This window comes from Gracilinanus agilis, chromosome 1 (assembly GCF_016433145.1).
Source record: "Gracilinanus agilis isolate LMUSP501 chromosome 1, AgileGrace, whole genome shotgun sequence".
NCBI classification, from domain to species: Eukaryota; Metazoa; Chordata; class Mammalia; order Didelphimorphia; family Didelphidae; genus Gracilinanus; species Gracilinanus agilis.
The window spans coordinates 242698631-242718369 of NC_058130.1; the positions used below are offsets into that span (position 1 = coordinate 242698631).

Consider the following 19739-nt stretch of genomic DNA (forward strand, 5'->3'; position numbering starts at 1 on the left):
GAGAGAGAGAGAGAGAGACAGAGAGAGAGAGAGAGAGAGAGAGAGAGAGAGAGAGAGAGAGAGAGAGAGAGAGAGAGAACCAAGGGAAATAAGGTATAGCTAAGTGAAAGATTCTCGTAGAAAAGCAAGTAAGAGTTGTAAAAATTGGCTTCAATATACACCCAAGGAGAATAAGAAGTATCATTCATGTGAGACAGTCATCTCATGTTGCATTTTTTCAAAATAAGCATAAGCAAATGGACTCAATCATGAAGATAATTGCAGCTTATATGTCAATTCCAATTGCAGAGGACAAAGAAGTAAAGATAGTCTCTTAGGAAAATGATAATAAAGGTCATCATGCTATAGAAAGAAGATATCATTAAAGTTTTATTTAAAAGAAAAGATAAATGACATATTACTTGAAAAGGGAGCTCACGTATCATATATCAAAAGTCATGAGCAGACTGAATTTATCCACAAAATATCTAAGAGGGGATTTATGGAGAGATTCAAATAACATCACATAAGATGATGAGGTGTGCATGGTTTGTAATCTGAACCAATGGAGAAAAATTTTAACACCAATAGTATCAAGGCTTTATTGAAATAGTGAAGTAAAAGAAATTTATTGCTTAAATAAATTTTGTGATGAATTTGTATATCTTACAACCCAGAACTACCTTATTTGACAAAAGATCCAACAGTCTGATGAAGAAAGAAATTTCTGAAATAATATAGGGAAGAATATCCAGATATAATGTACAAAACTGAATAAATTTCAATTCCATTTTAATGATATTCATATTATCATTTCCATTTTCAAGATTTTTCACATTATTGGGAAAAGAAGTAAAATGGAATTTAAGTAATTCTTTTTTATATCTGCCATTTTTTACATTATATTGTCTTATTCTCAGTACTTTTTCTAGTCTTTCTTTAGTGATCTTTATTTTCCAAAGAAGTTTACAAAATAAAATCTTTTTTTGATGTTTCTATCAGTTTTAATTATATTTAACTGGTTCTGGGTTTAGCCTTCCTGGTATTCTTCTTAAACTTTTGAACACTTAAGAGTTAGAGTCAAGATGGCAGAGAGGTAGGAAGCAGGTGTAATGAGTTCCCCTCTGAAAATTCCTCCAAACTAGATCTAGAAAATATACCAGACTGAATCTGAATGGGGAAATCCAGAAAAAGGCATAGTGAACAATTTGTCCAGCCCAGTTCTGTAGAGAAAGACAGGTCTTCAGACACAAAGGTCAGGGTCCTATTACACTGTGAGTGCCCAGGAAATTGTTATTCTAATTTTACAAATAAATATATTGAGGCTCAAAGTGAATGAATGAACTGACTCTAGTCACCCTTGTAGTGCAAATCAAAGACTGATTTTGAACCCAGTTCTCCTGACTTTAAGTCCATGCGTTACCCACTACACTACCCTTCCTCAAGCATTAAAATATATAGTTTTGGAGTGTTTTTAGGTGTATAATGAATTTAGGTTTGGAAAAAATATTATTGCAAGTATTTTTCATATGGAGGCATTGACAGAATCACAAAAATGTGTAATGTTCACATGACTTTTTGAAAAGTGGCAGATTATTAACTTTCTTCACTTCAAGATTTGGATTGATGTTTAATTCATTCTATCCATACCCTAGAAGCTTTAAAAATTATTTTTAAAATTAGCCTATAAGAATCAATACAACCAGTATTTAAAATATCCTATACATCTATATTGGAAGGGTAACCCCCTTCAATTCTCCCACCTCTGTCATAATTATATTCATTGATTCTTTCAAAGTTAAACTAAAATGGAAGTACTATTCAAACATAAAACATTCATCTCAGGGACAAAAGTTATGGTTTACCTTCTTGTTTAGTTTTTTGAATGAATGCCCTTCTTTTTCTTACTTTTGCAAAACTACAGGTTAGAGTGTCACACATTCTCCCCATATCATCTATAATGGGAGCATTCTTTCTTTCAAACACTGAAAATCTCACTGCTCAAAATTTATGTGTGTATGCCTGTGTATTTATGTGTATAAATATCAGAGGATGAATTTGCTTTCATGGGTTTATAAAGCTCAGAAGAGGGAGAAAATGCTAATCCCTGAAAATTAATCATTTTGGGGAGTGTGTGTCTAAGCCAGCCTACTGCAGTGGCCAGTTTTCTGATATTGATGACTTTGCAAGTTCCTCATACCATATTACTAACACTCTTTAATTGGCATCTCAAAAGGAAGTAATTGTTTAACTGTCCTAAAACCACATGATTTCTCATTCTTCTTATACCACAAGGCATTTGAAACTGAGAAATAAAATGTCCATCAAAATCATTACTAGACTAACAAAGGGCCCAGTTTCTTGATTTGAGAAAGATTTTACTCCTATTCTCCCCACACCTACCTCACTCATCCCCATCAAAAAAGCAGCAAGACAGAATCAAATTTGTTTTACTAGAAGCAAAGAAAAGATGCCAGGAATATTTAGTTTACAAATGATTCCACTTTTCTATTAAGAAATTGCATGAGGTACCCTTTTGATTATCTCTACTCCCTGATCTTCAAACTTTTCAACCTCAACAATTAAGTGTTTTGCCATCAGTATGGTCTTAGGAGACCTGCTGCCACCCTCCAGGGTAGTGCTACTCCTCTGGTCTGCAGAGGTGTTGAAAGGCAAATGGTTCTCTTCACACTTCCTTCTGCCACTCTGCTGAGATCATAGCAATCTAGGTCGACCAACATCACAACTCACTCAGAAAACATAAGCACAACAATTAAGAAACAACACAAATCAAAAATTAAAATGTAAAAGATGGGAGGTTTTTTATTGCTATGATAAATTGTTTTAGTTGACATTAAAAATTTATTTTGTTTTCCTTTTTCTATTTAAAGATTCATGTAAATTTTATTGAAAAGTACTATTGTTTTAGTGGATACTCTGGTCAAAAAAATTTTAAACTCTGCTTTCCCCTACCTTGACATGGCAAATGGATGAAGCCATACTATTGAGAATGGATGGCCAAAGATTACTTTTGTGTTTGTCTATTTTGGTTTTTTTAGTCCATCTTCTTTCTTCCTTTTCTATTGTATTATTGCTACTCCATCAGTGCAGATAGAGTATGCCTGGGATCCCCACCATCACTGAATAAATATATGAAAATAGAGGACTTGAAAAGACAATAAGATAAAGAGGATAACTACGGTGGGTAAGACTAAGTCCATCCAGTCTTCTTCAAAGCAAAACCAAAAATGAAATCCTGGCATGAGGACATGCAGGGAAATGAGTGCTATATATACAATGTAAACAGTCCTACCCAGGGCTAATAGCAATCTACATTTTGAATTCATCTCTTACAAACACCGCAGTGATGGACTTTGTCATATTTGATGTAGTAAAACTTATGACCCTTATACACCACTTGTCCTGGCTTCTTCAGTAAACTTTTCTTTGGTGGCATTTCCTTTAGACTTGGCTCCTGGACTTGTCAGCATAGCCCAGAGGGGAAAAGCCAGAACAAGGAAAGCAAGAATATTAAATATAATCCCACTGATTACATTATAAAGCTTGTTTTTGTTTGAATTAAAATAACAAAGAGGACTACCAATTCTGTGTAGGGGGCCAGGAATCAGGTAAGAAGAGCAAATGCAATGCCAAAGTCATTATAGATAAACCACATGGTTCTGAGGGAACAGTGTCACTTCTGTGGGTGGAAATATTCAAGATTTCCTCTCAATGTTCCTGAAACAATGTACTGGAGTAAACACCATAGACTTTATGCTCATATTTGTATCCAGACTCTGGGGCAGAGTGCAGGAACAGTGCATTGCGCTTCTAGGCAGTAGCCACAAAATTACCTTTATAAAAGGAATTTTATCTTAAGAGAAAAGAAAATCCAGCATAAGAGATCATTTCAAGCCATTATAAATGAGTTCAAGTCTTGGATCTAGAAAAAAAATTCTTGAATAAATTATTAGACAGATGGATTTGTGAACAAGTAGAAAACAAAATGGTCATCATGAACCAGAATGACCTCACTAAGAAAGTAGTGCCAACTGACCCTCTTTTCCTTTTTCAATATAATCACTAGACTTGTAAATTAAGCAAATACACTGGATAAATGGTCTCATTTTGTTTTTATTCCAGCTTCTAATACAGTATCTTATACAGAATAGGTGCTTAATAAGTGTGTGGTAAATTGCACTGAAGTTAATTGAATAATCATATGGACAAAATAGAAAATGCAGGCTGAGTGATAATAGAGTTAGGTAGATTAATAGCTGTCTTAACAAATATGCCCAGAGGCTTTTGATTAATGGATAGATGTCATCTCAAATACAGAACAGTTGATTAGTCCCTGTTAGGTTCAACATTTTTATCAATGAATTTATTAAAAACATATGAAGAATGCATATAAAATTTGTGGATCACACAAAGCTGGGAGAAATAGCTAATAGGCTAAAGAACAGATTCAGAATTCAAAAGATTGTCCGTAGGCTGGGACAAAAGCCCAATCCAAAAAGCTGATACTTGATAGGAATAATAAAAAATTACATGAATATAGTGCTCTAAGGTTTGCAGAGTGTTTTCTTCATGACAATTTAGGAATATAGTGTATGTCAGTGGTTCCCAAACTTTTTTGGCCTACCACCCCCTTTCTAGAAAAAATATTACTTAGTGCCCCTGGAAATTAATCTTTTTTTATTTTAATAGCAATTAATAGGAAAGATATATGCACCTGTGGCCATCACTGCTACCCCTGGATCACTGCAGCACCCACCAGGGGGCAGTAGCACCCACTTTAGGAATCACTGGCTTATTTGTCTAGGAAGACAACTACCCACGCAAATATATAAAAGAACAAAAACAAAACCATAACAACCCAGAAAATTAGCTGAAAATACCATCAAGGAAAGTCCGGAATTTAAGAAGGTACCACAACTTCTCAGAAAACAGAGCCTACCTATCATTAAATAGGAAAAATGAACAAACAACCAAAATAGCACCTAACTCTAAAGACTTATTATAGAGACAAAGAGCAAGGTACAGACACAGAAGGGGACAGTGAAAGCAAAGTCCCAAAGAAAAATATGGAATGGACACAGAGTCTAGAAGAGCTCAAAAAAGACTTCAAAAACCAATTTTTAGAGGTAGAGGGAAAGTGAGGAAGAGAAATGAAAGTGATGCAAGAAGAAAGGAAACTAATGCAAGAAGAAAGGAAAGGAATGTAAGAAGAAATGAAAGTGATGCAGGAAGAAATGGGCCAATTGAAAAAGGAGAATCAAAAACTGACAGAGGAAAACCAGGCCTTAAAAATCAAAATTGGCCATCTAGAAACTAATAATTTAATGAGAAATCAAGAAACAATAAAGCAGAATGAAAGGAATGAAAAAACAGAGGAAAACATGAAATATCTTATTGAAAGAACTGACCTGGAAAATAGATCTAGGAGAGACAATCTGAGAATAACTGGACTACTTGAAAGCCATGATGATGAAAAAAACCTTGGATATCATATTACAAGAAATTATCAAAGATTACTGCCCAGCAATCCTTGAACAAGAAAATAAAATTGAAATTGAAAGAATTCACAGATCACCTCTAGAAATAAATCCTCAAATGACAACTTCCAGAAATGTAATAACTAAATTCAAGAGCCATCAAGTCAAGGAAAAAATACTTCAAGCAATCAGAAATAAACCATTCAAATACCATGGAGCTATAATCAGGATCACTTAGGACCTAGCAGCCTCTCCAAAAAGGATTGTAAGGCATGGAATATGATATTCAGGAAGGCAAAAGTTTTGGGTTTACAACCCAGAGTCACCTACCCAGCAAAAGTGAGTATATTCTTTCAGTTTGAAAAATGGTCATTCAATAAGATAGAAATTTCCCAGGTATTCCTGAGGAATAAGCCAGGCCTAAACAAAAATTTGAAGGCCAAATATAAGACACAAGAAAAGCTCAGAAAGATAAATAAGAGAAAATTTAAGGGACTCATTAAGGTAAAAATGTTTATATACCTACATGGCAATAGGATTTTTGTAATTTTCAAAAATCACTCAGTAGTAGAAAAGATAGAAGGAATTTACTCAGATAGTGGAGAAGTAAGCCAATTATGAGAATATGATATATATGATGATATATGATGTATATGTAAATGTGATTATATGGAAAGATATATGTATCATTTTTACCTTACTGAGTCCTTTAAATTTTCTCTTATTTATCTTTCTGAGCTTTTCTTGTGTCTTATATTTGGCCTTCAAATTTTTTGTTTAGTATGTATGATATATGTATGCATATGAATAATATTTTAAAAATCAATCAAGGGCTGAAAGAGAGGGTTTCACTGAGAGAAAAGGAAAGGGAGAGATATAATGGGGTAAATTATATAATATAAAGAGGCAAGAAAAATCAATACAGAGAGGGGAGGATAAGGGTAGTGATAGGCAATGCTTAAATTTTACTCTCATAACTGCCTCACGGGGGGGAGGAGGGGAGGAAGAGTATACTCAGTGGGTTATAGAATTCTATCACCCTACAAAGAAGAAGAGGAACAAGGGAAGGGGTGGAGTATAATTGAAGGGAGGGGAAACTGAAAAGGTGACAAAAAGCAAAATATTGGCGAGGAAGAACAGTGAAAGGGAATAGAGCAGGATCTAAAGAGGATAAAACTATGGGGAGTAATACACAATTAATAATCATAATGCTAAATGTGAATGGGATGAACTCACCCATTGAACAGAAGCGGATAGCAGAATGGATTAAAAAACAGAATCCAGCTATATGTTGTTTACAAGAAACACATTTAAGGCAGGGTGACCTACACAGATTCAAAGTAAAAGGCTGGAGCAGAAGTTATTATGCATCATCTAAAGTAAAAAAAATGTAGCAATCATGATAGCAGACAAAGCAAAAGTATAAATTGAACTGATTAAAAGAGATAAGGAAGGAAATTTCATTTTACTAAAAGGTACTATAAACAATGAAGTAACAGCATTTATGCTCCAAATGGTATGGTATCTAGATTTCCAAAGGAAAAATTGAAAGAACTCAAGGAAGAAATAGATAATAAGACTACACTAGTGGGAGATCTCAACCTTCCCCTTTCAGAAGTAGATAAATTGAACCAAAAAATAAATAAGAAAGAAGTAAGGAAAGTAAATGAAATGCTAGGAAAATTAGAGTTAATAGATATCTGGAGAAAAATGAACAGAGATAAAAAGGAATATACCTTCTTCTCAGCAGTACATGGTACATATACAAAGATTGATCATGTAATAGGGCCTAGAAATATTACAAACAAATGCAGAAAAGCAGAAATAATAAATGCCACTTTTACAGATCACAATGCTGTAAAAATTATAATTAACAAGGGTCCTTGGAAAGTATAAGGGGTGAAAAGGTGTTTTATGGGTTCAATATATTAAAAGGTGGTCACCAGGGGAAATTTCCCCAATTAAGGAATAATCTCAAGTCAAAATTGACTTTTATTTACATTTAGGAAGGTTAAAGGTAGGGAATTGAGAGAGAGAAACTCTGGCCCGGACTAGAGGCCTGGACCAGGTAAGGATTTGGAGGCCCAGCAATTGGGGCACAAAGGTTAATTAAACAATGCTTCTAGTTACAAGTCCTTTACAATTAGAGAGGCTGGAGAGGCCTCCCTGAGGGCAGAGCCTCCAGAAACGCCAAGGAAAGAGAAAGAGAGTCAACCTAACTTACCCACATTGAACAGTCTAGGTCACGAACCAGCAAAGCTCCCTCAGGTCCCCTTCACTTCACCAGTTGCAGCCTCACTCACTCCTGCAGCCTCACTAGATGCTGTCTTCCACCCAAGACCCCAACTGACTGAGGATCTTCTCCTTTTAAAAGGGTTACTTATGCATCACTTCCTGCTCCTCCCTCCTAATTCACATGTCCAATCACAATAGACACTTTCTCATAGAAAGGGTAGGGGGTGGTGCCCCAATTCTGATTGGTTACTCAAAATAGCACACGTGGGTTAGGACCTCCCAGAATTGGAAGGTGCTCTCACCTTTGTATAGACTTAATTTATCACAAAAGGCAAATTTAAAGTTATTTGGAAACTAAATAATCTAATTCTTCAATACAGGTGGGTCAAAAAAGAAATCATAGAAACAATTACAGACTTCATTAAAAAGAATGACAATGAGGAGACATCATATAAAAGCCTATGGGATACAGCCAAAGCATTACTCAGGGGAAATTTTATATCACTGCGTGCCTATACCAGCAAAATAGAGAGGAAGGAGATCAATGAATTGGGCTTGCAGCTTAAAAAATTAGAAAAAGAACAAATTAAAAACCCCCTGATAAAACTAAATTGAAAATCCTAAAAAATTAAAGGAGAAATTAGTCAAATTGAAAGTAAAAGAACTATTTAACTAATAAACAAGGCTAGGAGTTGATACTTTGAAAAAATAAAATAGGCAAAGTACTAGTTAATCTAATAAAATTGAAAGTAAAAAGAACTATTGAACTAATAAATAAGACTAGGAGCTGGTATTTTGAAAAAAAAGCAAATAAAATAAAGTATTGGTTAATCCAATTAAGAAAAAGAAAGAAGAGAACGAAATTAACAGTAACATCAATGAAAAGGGTGATCTCACCTCTAATGAAAAGGAAATTAAGGCAATTATTAAGAGTTATTTTGCCCAATTATATGACAATAAATATAGCAATCTAGTTGAAATGGATGAATATTTATGAAAATATAAATTGCCTAGATTAACAGAAAAGGAAGGAATACTTAAATAATCCCATATCAGAAAAAGAAATTGAACAAGCCACCAAAGAACTCTCTAAGAAAAAATCATCAGGGCTAGATGAATTCACAAGTTAATTCTATCAAACATTTAAAGTCAATTAATCCAAATACTCTACAAACAATTTGACAAAATAGGCAAAGAAGGAGTCTTACTGAATTCTTTTTATGATACAAATATGGTACTGATTCCCAAGCCAGGAAGACCAAAAACAGAGAAGGAAAACTATAGACCAATATCGTTAATGAATATAGATGCAAAAATATTAAATAAAATACTAGCAAAAAGGCTACAGCAAGTTATCACAAGGATTATTCACAAAAGGCTTTAAAAGAATGCTTGCCATTTGATCCAGCCATACCATTACTAGGTTTCTATCCCAAAGAGATAATAAGGAAAAATACTTGTACAAAATTATTCATAGCTACACTCTTTGTGGTGGCAAAAAAAATGGAAAATGAAGGGTTGTCCCTCAATTAGGGAATGGCTGAACAAATTGTGATATATGATGTTGATGGAATATTATTGTGCTGTAAGGAGTGATGATCTGGAGAATTTCTATATGAACTGGGAGAACCTCAATGAATTGATGTAAAGTGAAATGAGCAGAACCAGGAGAACATTGTGCACAGAAAGTAAAACACTGTGGAACAATCCAATGTACTGGACTTTGCTACTGGTAACAATGCAACAAGCCAGGACACTCCTGAAGGACTTATGGGAAAGAATGCTAACCACATTGAGAGAAAGAACTATGGGAGTATAAATGCAAAAGCAAAACATATGACATCACTTATCACAAGTATATATGAGTATGTTATTTGGGGTATAGGCTTCAAAAAATTGCTCTATAGCAAAAATGAATAATATGAAAACAGATATCAAGTGATAACATTTGTAAAACCCAATGGAATTGCTTGTCAGCTCTGGAAGGGAGAGGGAAGAGGGGATGAAAAGAAAATGAATCATGAAAATGTGGAAAATATTTTAAAATTAAAATTAAAAAATACTTATATCATATTCCTATATGAGAAGTATGGCTTTATTGATTAACATTATATAATTAATTACTTTATTAAAAATTTATAATTGTCAAAAAATAAAAATGTTTATGGAATTTTAGAAAGGAAACTTCTACTATGTGTAAGACTTTATACTACAAATTGGGAATACCTAAGTATCCAAAAAATTGGTTTCACCCTAGATAAGTCACTTAAGGTCCCTGTAACTCAGTTTCCTTATCTCCAAAATGAAGGGTTTGGACTTGATGGCCTCTAAATTCCCCTTCGTTTCTAAATCCAGGGTGTTCTGCTATGATCTGTGGTTTCATGTGAGGGGAATTTACAATGTGGGAATTCCCTCCACTACCTTCAATTTCTATCGGTCTATAATTTCATAGGTAAATCCTTGAGAAATGTCTGAGACACATAGAAGTTTTGATTTACCCAAGGGCACTTACTATTAGCTAATAAGTATCAGAGGCCTTGAAGGTACAAAGATTAAGAAGCCAAAGCTATCCTTGCCTTCAGAGTTTACATACTACTGAGAACACAAATATAAAGAGACACTCACCAGATATTTTGAAAAGGTAGAGAACACTCGATTCTCTCTTTGCCTCTCAGTCCCTGCCTGTCTCTGTCTCTCTGCACTTGTGCTTATCTGAGAAGAGCATCTCTAATGCAATATAGGGCTTTTGTTTTGTTTTGTTGCAAGAATGCTAGTGTAATATTTAAAACCAATATAGTAAGAGAAAAGGACAATCCATTTTTGCAACAGTGATAGCACTGCCAGGGTTCATCTAATATTACCAATTCTATAAGACCTGTCAGTTTCTAAATGCAATAGAATAAACGTAGATGGACCCTCATGGAGAGAGTGTGCCAGTTTTTAATCATCCCTTTAATCACCTTCCACATCTGCCAGCTTTCTCTTCCTGAAAATGCTGCCACTTTTAGCATGACCCCAAGAGGCAGGTACAGTACACAAGATGCGTGGTGCTATGCCTTTCCAATCTTGTCCCTCCTGGCTTTCGATTTAATGATGCTACTGTCTGATTTGACTGAGATCAGCTGGGTGGTTTTTCCCCCCTAATTCATTCAATATCACAACACCACAGGGGTACTGGAGTCCTGAAGGGTTTTCTAGCAGTCCCTGAAATCAAAACAATGCTTCGAAGAAACATCTAAAAAGGACACACAGTATTGGAAAAGGATGGACTCACAGGAGGTGAGCAGACTCTCACAATGCAATAAAGGGGAAAACAGCACACAAACACATACACGCACATAGAAATAAATGAGATATGTCTCTCAAATGAAGCATATAAGTCTCATCAACTGATCTGATTTTGTCACTTAAAATAACAATTCTAATTGCAAGGGAACTATGTAAGATGAAATATTAGGGAGAGTTTACGAATTAGGTGGTTTCAAAGGGTGCATCTACTAGGGTTTAATTTAGTATAAATCCTGCCTGAGTACCCTGAAATTGTGAGTTTAAATGATCAATCACTATTGATTTTTCACTTTCTTTCTGACAACATTTGGTTATTTTCCTAGTCACGTGGCCTTGCCATTTGAGCCAAAGTCAATAAAGAATTTATTCATTCATTAGGTCTATAGAGCCAGAATGTTATACTGAAAAATTACATTTAAAATTTTTCTGTGGTAAATGTCAAATACTTTGTATGGGATTTTAATGTCCATGAAAAATTAACTTTGAGAAAATCATAGATAAAATGTGCACACAGAAAGAGATTGTTGCTCTTTTATGTCATTTTGTTAACATGGAAAAAAAGTTGGCTTAATAAGATTTTTTAAAATAATTATTTTTGGTCTTCATATTTCTGGTATGCTAATGCCAGTAGAACAAGCTCTATCAGGTTCCACCCAGGTGGAAAGGCTATGAAACCTGGCTATGAAAGGTATGAACCTGGTAATATTCCATGACTGCTCATCAAGAACTAACCTCTCTAGATATGTAAATATTCACATCCAGGTTGCCTGACAGTTAACAAATAATACTGTTTGGCAATAGTGGTTCATGAAACAGGCATCAGTCCTCAATAACTCCTTCACATTTCTGAAACGGAATAACTTCATTAAGATAGAATTGAAAAGAAGAACAAAAAACTATAATGGAAAGTATAACTTGGGAGCAATAAATAGGAGGGGGGAGAATTAAAGATTACCAGGAAACCTCATATTCATGTCTATACAGCATGAATATTTTCTCCAAAAGAACAATTGGAAGGCACTATTCATTATGAATACTGAAAAACATCATATGCTTACAAGTAAAAAAACTACTCTTAGACAAGAAATGATTGGTTGATGATTCAGTCATTCCAGAATCAGCTGTTTGGTGCAATTAGTTAAAGCAAAGGTCAAAAATAATGGCAAATTAGACAAAAAAACAAAGATGAGAAGAGTGAGGATAATATTATGACAGCTCCAACCCAACCTAATTGATGTCACTAATTCCAAAAATGTGGGGTGGAAAGAGGACAAGAGAGGAGGAAAATGGATTGAAGTATAGCTGTTGACTCTATGATTAAATGTTTAAGTGATGCAAAACAGTCACCACAAAAGCGAGACCAAAAGAGTTATGAAACTACCCCAGCTAGCAATCACTAACTCCCTTTACCAGATTACTCCAGACAAGAACACCATTTTTGAAACACTATGGAGAAAGAAGAAAGATTCTGAATATTGTCACTTCATAAAAGAATAAAAATTTCAACTATTTCAAAGATCCCAAGCTGCTTTCTTCTACCAATTGTCCTTTTTAAAACCAATATTCTCCTGATAACTGTAGTAAATTATAGAGTACCATGATCTTAGAAGAATTAAAATTTGGGGTGGCCCATAGGATAATGAAAAGATTTGTGGATGGGAAAAGTAGCCTACAGCATGTTAGCAACAGTGACTAGTCAAGATATCTTAAAGGATTTATAGCAGGAAAAAAAAGTTGAACAATCAGAGAGTAAGATTTGGGGATAAAAAAATACAAAACCTGAATGGAGACAATAAAAATGAATACTTTCTAACAAAATATTTCCTAATACTAAAACATTAGAAGAACTAAAAGAAGACTCCATAAGGGTGACTATATCCTTTTATAGGATTTTAGAAAGATGTGCTCAAGAATCACATAGGATTGTGTTGAATGTAGGTTGATCATAACATCACAGATAAAGCTAAGTATGAAAGTATGGTAGAATATCAAGGGTTAACATAAGTTATAATATTTTTATCTACTATCATTTCCTTTTAAAATTTAGAGAAACTTGATATTGTCATTTTATTTTTTTATTAAGCTGTATAACTCACTAAAGAATATAACAGAGAAGTTGCATGTTGTAATAGATGGGGCTGTCTTTGAAAACTCAAAGATCTAGATTGCCCTACCTCAGACAAATACCAGATGTGTGACCCTGGCCAAAGTACTTAACTTAACCTCAGTATCAAAGGCAAATTATAACAATGAAACAGTAAGTACAGTCTATTCCTAACCCTTAAAAATACAACAACCTGAATCAAACTTTAAAGATCTATAGGTTGTCTAACATGGTTCAAGTTATGAAAAAAGAATGAATAAGAAATAATAAGAAGAAAATATAATTCAGACATAATAGAAATTAAAACTTGCTAACAAAGGCATGCTGTCCAAACCCTAGCCCTGCAGTAACTTTTAGTATATGTCTGAATTAAATAAGGCACAACAAACATTTGCTTCAACAAAATTTCACAGAACTACTTTGTCCCACCCAAATTAAAAATTGATTGAAATTTTCAGCTTAACATAATCCATTTTTTCCTATTCTTTAAAAAATTTAGACAATAAGAATTCACTTTCTTTCCTTAGGTGTTCCAAGACTAAGCTTGTCTTCCATGAATAAACCAGTTTTAGTTGAATTCTCCAAAATAGAAATGAATAATCAGGTTATTAGAGAACTGTTAGAGAAATACATCACTTTTTTTAAGTAAAGAAGAGGATCCCATCAGTATGAAATAGTGGCTATTTTGATTGGCTTTACTTAAATGTTTTTCTTTCCAAGAAGCACTCAATTGAGTGGGTGGGGGAAGAAATGATTGTGTTGGTTTTCGGGGGGATTTTTATAATTTGTTTTAAGGCAGCAAACAAGAGAGGAAGAAAGGAGAATAGAGGGAAAGAGGGGAAGAAGAGATAGAAGGGGAAAGGGGAGAAGGCAAAGAGGAGAGTACTGATAGGAAAATAATAGGAAGTCTTTAGGTCAATATCTATTGTAGAAGATGAAAATGTAAACAAATTCTATGAAGAACTTAAGAAAGAACCTCCAAACTAAATTAATAAAGACTGTAATATTCAGTGATTAGTGTGCAAAAGCAAAAATAGATAAGGACAACAAAAATATTTTTGGAAGACATGGTTCAAGAGTAAGGAATTAGAGACCAAAAATATAGCCTGCCCAGAAGATTAATTTTATTTCAATATATTACATATGTCTATACATTATTCTTTGAGTAAAAAATAAGAAGGCACAGTAATGTTACAAAAACATAAATTTATTATATCATAATAGACAAGAAATTACTTATAATTGATAATAGGAGTTATTGCTGAATCAGTTAACTTTATACGGCCGTACCAAAAAAGAATAAAATTGTGGTAAAAACATGGATTTTAATGAAAAAATTTCCAATTTAACGTATTTAAGCTACTTTTTAATGACAAATAAAAAGAAAATGAGTGGAGGAAAAGGCACTGATACTGATTATAGCAATTTTATACTGAAATTTAAGTTCAGTTATAAGTCATTTGCCATAATGGTGTGATGGAGGGAGAGAAACACAGCAAAGAATAAAACAAAACAAAATAAATCAAACCCCACTTTAATTGACAAACACTTGAATTTCTTTCCAAGTAGGAAGATATGGAACACATTGCAATCTAAACTCATTTATAATAAAATAATCTTATAGAGAAGGATAGTGGAAAATTATGAAAAATATTACCACATAAGGTATAAAGAATCATTGGATCTGTACTAGTAGCAATGTAATGACCCAGGACAATTCTGAGGGACTTATGGAAAAGAACGCTGCCCACATTCAGAGGAAGAACTGCAGCAGTGGAAACACAGAAGAAAAACAACAGCTTGAACACATGGGTTGAGGTGGACATGATTGGGGATGTAGACTTGAAACTACCACACCAATGCAACTATCAACAATTTGGAAATAGGTCTTGATCAATGACACATGCTAAAACCACTGGAAATGCGCTTTGGCTATGGGGGGTAGGGGAAAGAGGTGAGGTGGGGGGGTGGTGAAGGGGATATTACTATTTGCAGACTACAGTGTGCTGATTGCATCATGCCCCCTAGACCTCATAAATGAGATCCATAATCAGTCAAAAGAGTTTGGTCTAGCCAACCACTTTGGAAAATGAATGATGCTTGTTGTCTTGTTAGCAATAGAGTTGGGTGGAAAACATAGAAAGGTACATATGGAAGTTTGCATACGTGTACATATTTACAGAATAAAGGGACTATAAATTTATTTATAATGGTTGGACTGCATAAATGGAGGTCATGTATGTATATATTTATATATCTATTCATCTGTCTATCATATCTATTTATTTATATTAGATACTAGAAATGGACAATGATCTGGCTATGGGAATGATCTGGAGAGGAGCATGTTTGATTACTTTTGAGGAATTGAAAAGTTCTTTGAATGCTTCTCCCTGAAGCAAAAAACTATTTTTAAAATTAATAATAATGATTTAATTGATGATTTTAATGATAATTAATCAAGAGTGCAGTAATACAGTTGCAAGTCATAGAACACTCCAGTTTCTTTTGTCTTTTTTAAAAATTTTTAAACTCTCACCCAAAAAGCATCCCCCCAAAAAATTTTAAAGCAATGTGGCTGTGACCAGGCTACAACAAACACACAACAAAAGAATTTTGCCGGAGGAGCTGTATAACTGATGTCATCCAAACGATATAGAATCAAAGAACAAGATGGTCTGGTTACATGGTGAGAGCGAAGTACTGCTTCCATGCTTCATCTCCTCATGAAGTCAAGAAGATTTGAGGTTGGCCTCAAGGCCACTCTTTGGGTAGACTGTCTCTGAAGAAATACAAAGAAACAAAGACAAAAGTAATAGAGAATGTAGGATTCAGACAATTTAAGATCTACATCTCTGGAAGTTAATTTCCTGAATGAGATCCTGGATAAACTGGAATACTGAAGTATAACATCCCAAACTCCTTTGGCCAAATTCCTATGAGGATCTATATTGCTAGTGAATACTGGAGCTACTGTCTTTCGTGTTATCACAAAAACATCTCCCATTTTATTAGGTCCCCCATTATCAGTAGAAAAATCCCATTTTGGAGCTACTTAGCTTCATTCAATTCTACTTTTCAGACTTGCTTTAGCAATGTTTTCTTATATTTCTGGAAAAGAGCTCTTTTTTAATGTTTCTTCTATGCAGAATAGACCTTTCAATAAATTCTTCTTCCTATTTATGTCCAGTTGCCAGAGTCTGGCAATTTTATCAGTTGGAATTCCTTGGTTTGTTATTATAGTTCTATCCCAATGTGTTTCACATGAATTATTTTCTAAACGCATCTTAAATTATAATCATAGTACTTTGTCAATAACTTATTAAAATACCCTTGAAATTAAAATTTAGTTTGATTTTTACCACCTAAATCAGACTAGTGGCCAAGCAGTACCAACTCTTCATCCACAACACCTTTCATCCTACAACCTCTTCACACCTGCCACACAACCCAGGTCTTCATAATGACTTTAATGGATTATATGAAGAGTCTCCTTTTGGTTTTCTTGCCTCTATCTCTCCCCTCTATAATTCCTCCTTCCTATATCTATAAAAATAATATTCTTAGAGACAAATGCACCCATATCACCCCTACTCAAAACCTTGTGTGATTCCTTTTTGCCTCTGATAGAAAATACAAACTCCTAAGGTTGGCGTTTAAGATGCTCCACAAACTGGCTCCAATCTACTTTCCCTCATTTATTAATATCACTTAATTTCATAACTGTACCTTCCCACCAAACTGTAGTTGCAAGCTGTTCTAGAAGTTAACTTGTCGTCACCTTCCTCCAAATAGTCCTTTAGGCCTGGAATATACTTCCACTTCATCTCTGCTTTTCAAATTCCTAATCTTCAAGACTCATCAGGGATTATCTCCTAAGTGAAGCCTTCCCCAATTATCATCACCCCCACAAACACACAAATGGCCTTTTAATATTTACTCCCTCTTCAAATATTCCTCAGAACTTCTTCTGATTTTCCTTTGTCCACATAATTCCCATACTATTCTTATTTATGTTCATGCCATATTTCATCCAGTCTGACTCAATGAAATGTAAGAGCAGAGACCATTTCGTCTTTTTAATATCACAAGTACCTAGTATAGTGGCTTGTACATAGTAAATGCAAATAGCAAATATTCAAGGAATTTAATTGGACTAAATTCACACCTTTTTTTGGAAATCTGTGAAAAACTTTAAAATAATTTTGTAAATCTTCCTTTGTTCCTCTACCAGCTAGAAGGGAGTTTTGTAAATGCAACCATTTGTAATATATTTATATGTTAATTTCACTGAATTACTAAATCCAGAGAAAGGAAAACCTGAGTTTAAATCCAACCACAGACACTCACTAGGTTTTATCCTAGACAAATCTATCTGCCATAGATTCCTTATCTGTAAAATGGGCATCATAATAGGCCTTGCCTCCCAAAGTTTTTGTGAGGCCCCAGTGGGATGATATTTACAAAACACTTTGCAAATCTTAAAGAGAGGTATATAAGTACTATAACTTTTGTTATTATTATTGGAAATTTGGGCAAATACTATAAACTATAGAGAGAGAGGGAAAAATAAACTATACTCTTAATTTTCTTTCTCAGTCAACAATTAGAAACCAAATCCAAATTTTCAAATTTAACACATATACCCCCTTCTCACTGGCATATCTGAAAAACAATTCTTTAGGGAAATTTTTAGGTCCTATTTTATACTAAGCAATTTATTTCTATATTAAGACTGACATTTTGAATCATGAGATTATAAGATATTTTTACTAGATGAAAAAATTTAAATGATTGACTATCTCAACATTTTCATTCCATAAATAAGAAATGCAGATTTAACAGATAGATTCAACAGTGCTTTTTGTGACTCTAAATGGTATTTTCTTTCTGCTTTTTCAAAACAGGCAAAAAAAAAATTAAGTGAGGGTTTGTGTGGCACACAAGTGAACACAATTAAGGAAACTCTTATTGTTGTCTACTGAATAGACTTGTCACATTACTATTCACAGCTTTGTCTAGTGACAGTGGAATATCAAAAAGATACTGAATAATATAGCAAAAATCTATTGTGCCACTGAGATCTAATCTTTGTCTGAATGTAATTGCCTTATTAAAAGATTTGCAAGCTTACTCTTTCTGTGATTCTAAAATAAACCAAAAATTAAAAAAAAAATACATATACCCACCCCATGCTGTAAAATTGCAACTGTAGTCCCCATGATATGACAACAGCATGTAAGTCAAACTGAAAATTAAAACCCCAGCCCTCTGGTTCTCTAGCAATGGCATAGATGCTTCCAGTCCTGCAATTATCCCTGATGGTATGAATGGCATTTGGTAGACTTTTTTCCCCATGAATTTAGCTTGAAGTGCCTGAGGAACTGCTTATGTAAATATTAATATCCCATTTAGATTGTAATTTGTGTTCTGTGGCATTACGTCTAGTGTCTGCTTCTTAGTACCTGTTCATTATAGCTAACAGATTCCAGATCAGCTCCTTTGTCTTTTCTTCTCCCCCAACCACCTAGCTCCAAGGCTTCCTACAGGGAGAACAGTTCCACAACTCAGTGGAAGCAAAGCTATAATTGCCCAACACTTGTGCCAATGCCCATTACAAATTGTCAGCTTTAGTAAACAGAATAAGTAGATGAAAAATTTCTTTTTGCCCTTCAGCCATTGTCTTTTTTGCGTATTGTAATTGCTTGCTTTTTTTTGTTGTTTTTAAATCATACTAAAGGCATGAGTTTGCTGGTCCTAGGAATCAAAACAATTACAGTGTTGTTTTTGGTTTGGGGGGCAGGGTGAGTAGGTGTCCTCTGTGTGTGTGTGTGTGTGTGTGTGTGTGTGTGTGTGTGTGTGTTAACTTATGAGCCAGGCAGAGGTATACTGTGAGCCTCTTTGTACATAGCAGTGTTAATTCACCTCCATCCTAGCCTGAAGACACTGTACATTTCAAAGGAAGTTGCAAAAACCAATTTCATTGTTCTCTCATTTCTAGATATCCTTTAGGAAATAGTAGTCATGTTAACCTGTTCCCTTCCTTATAGATTCACATAGTTTTTAACAGCACATGAATCAGAGGAATTTATCCTTTCCTGAATACTTCATGTAATTCCTTGCATAATAATTTTATTTTCCTCTGAGACAATTGTGGTATGTAGTTTTCTTATAGCATACTTATAATAAAATCATATGAATGTGATTCAGTCACTTTAAGCATAAATGTATTTATTTTCTTTTTTTATATATAGAATATTTTCCATGGTTACATGATTCATGATTTTTCCTACCCCTTTTCCCTCCCCCCATCCCAGAGCTGACAAGCAATTCTACTGTGTTATACATGTTCAAAACCCATTTCCACATTAATCATATTTGCAATGAGTGTCCCAATTTTGCCACATTCCCTCCAACACTTTCCTTTGCTGCCATATTGGCCAGTCTGCTAGGTGTAAGGTGGTATCTCAGAGTTGTTTTTATTTGCATTTCTCTAATCAAAGGAGATTTAGAACACTTTTTCATGTGCTTATTGATAGTTCAGATTTCTTCATGTGAAAACTGCCTATTCATGTCCCTTGACCATTTGTCAGTTGGGAAATGGCTTGATTTTTTTTGTAAATTTGAAAAATCTT

The 19739-nt window shown here is 34.2% G+C and overlaps 1 pseudogene; it reads right to left on the minus strand.

Moving 5' to 3' along the window:
• Positions 1-3116: 3116 nt before the first annotated feature.
• Positions 3117-3746, minus strand: LOC123250380 (annotated as a pseudogene).
• Between the last annotated feature and the right edge of the window lie 15993 nt (positions 3747-19739).